General features: G+C 48.0%; 1 protein-coding gene across 2 annotated transcripts in view; it reads left to right on the top strand.

Annotated features, from left to right (window-relative positions):
• LOC121672585 (paired amphipathic helix protein Sin3a-like) overlaps positions 1-1,948 on the top strand; it is a 9,218-nt gene that overhangs the window by 1,676 nt on the left and 5,594 nt on the right. The window contains exon 1 of one of the 2 annotated variants that reach the window (XR_006018900.1): positions 9-355. The exons of the other annotated variant lie outside the window; for it this stretch is intronic. The gene's annotated coding sequence lies outside the window, so the exon portion shown is untranslated. Of the gene's footprint in view, positions 1-8; positions 356-1,948 lie in introns of those variants that run through there. 2 annotated transcript variants of the gene reach the window in all.

Genomic DNA, 1,948 nt, shown 5'->3' with positions numbered 1-1,948 from the left:
CGGCGGGGGGGGCGCGGGGCTCCTCTGGTCCCGGGGTTCACCCAACTTCCCGGCGGAGTTGCCATGAAAGCGCTTTGCCGGGCCGTACCCCCCGCCGGGGTCCCGCTTTGCCGCCTTCCGCCGCGCCACGGGCGCTCCGCGGCAGCTCCGGGGTCGCCGAGGGTTCCCCCCGTCGCTTTTCGCAGTTTTCCAGCTCCATAGCGCAGCTCTCCAAAAGGACCTGTTGGAGCGACGCGTAAATACATGGAAACCCGAGAGCACCTCGTGCACCCAATAATTTTCCAGCGATTTTAATAGCGAGCCGGATCCCTCTTCTCGTCCTCCCGTGCTGTGAACTTGGCAGACACTTGCACTGGTATTTCACCCCCTTTTTTTGGTTCTTCAGGCTGTTGTACATCCCTAGAAACTACTTTAGGGGGTTGGGGTTTTTTGATAGCAGGAGGCTGGTGGAGTTCAGGTAGCTTTAAAAGTATGACCGTGCTTGGTGTCTGCTTAACTAAATCTTGTTTCTTCTGCCTTTTCCTGGCCTGGTTTCAGAATAAATTTTAATAGTTGTTATTTGTGTGACGGCGTACGTATCTGTACGTGTGTTCAGATAGAAGTTACCTCCCTAAAGAAATCCATTTACTTGAACCACTGAAATGGGGCAAAATAACTTGTGTCAGCTTTATTTTAAGCTAATTATCAAAGGCATCTCCAGCTGTGCATAGATTTTCAGTCTCCCACGCTGTCCAGAGGAATCTAAACCTGGTCTGTGTGCTAAAGTGTAGCTTAAGGCTGACATAATGCCTCACGTTTCACTTTTAACTTGCCACTTCCAGTTGTGCTAAAAGGTGTAGGGTCAGTAAACAAGTGGGAAATGCCAAACTTAATTCCTTACAGGTGTGTCTGTACTGCCCATTTTCCACTCCTAACTTGTAATTATTTAAAAAAAATACAGTTTCAGAAAGGTAAACATTACTATATAGGATTAACAGTACAGTATTTTAAATTAAAATGGCATTTTATTTTAATATACTAATTTTAAAGCATCTGTAAAAGTTCCTTCATCACATAAAGTGCCTTGGGAGCTCGGTGTCAGCCTGTGCTGGATCTCCAAGGACAGAAAACCACTTTTTAGGGTCTTTTTTTTCCCCTGCTGAGGTGAAGTTAGCAGTTTTTCACACGGGTACACTCTTTGCAAAAGGAAATTGTGCTTTCTCCCCTCCAAAGTATCATATCCTCATCCCTCCCGCCTTCCTCTTCTGGTGAAGATACATGGTCTCAGCATGAATTTGTTTGAGATGCTGCAATGTAATCATTCATCCAAAAAAATAGCGCTAATTTGCTCAAGTTTGGGGAAACTCTGAGTGATTCAGACTGTTTTTGTGAGCAGTGTGGGGAAGGGGGATGCTCTCCCCCTGGCCCCCGCCTGGATTGCCAGGGGAGCCCTCTGGACAGGCTCCTGGCACGTGTGCGTCTTGGGGCTGGGAGCATCGTGTTGGAATTGGCAGGCGGATCATTTACGTTTCCAGGATTTATGAATCGTTTTCTGTCCAGATTGCTGTTCTGGACTTCTCCAGTGTTGGAACGCTTTTATGGCTGTTGGAGCTGGAGCAGAAAAGAGCCCGGTAATAGCTGTCACTTCAGCCTGGGGGTGCACTTTTGGGACCGTGCTACTTTTTTCCAACCTTGATGGGGTCTTTTCTTGTTACATTTGGTTAAATAAAAGGGTTCTGAGCATTCTCTCTGTGCATGGGGTAGGTGCAGTCAGGGAACGGGGCAAAACAGTGCTCTAAGCTCTGTAGAGCTTGTTTTGGATCGTGTCTGTGCAGTGGGGTTTGGCACCCAGGCCACTTTTTGGCAAAGCAGGGATCAGTGCCTTACCAACTTGTTACCCACCTGGATGAGTGGGGTTTATTCATGTCCCATCTGCCTCATGGTGAGTGCTGGCACAGCTGTCATGATG

The sequence above is a fragment of the Corvus kubaryi genome, unplaced genomic scaffold (genome assembly GCF_017639235.1).
Source record: "Corvus kubaryi isolate FWS band 111438036 unplaced genomic scaffold, C.kubaryi_AGA036_p1.0 62821, whole genome shotgun sequence".
NCBI classification, from domain to species: Eukaryota; Metazoa; Chordata; class Aves; order Passeriformes; family Corvidae; genus Corvus; species Corvus kubaryi.
This window is presented reverse-complemented; position numbering and strand designations above follow the sequence as displayed.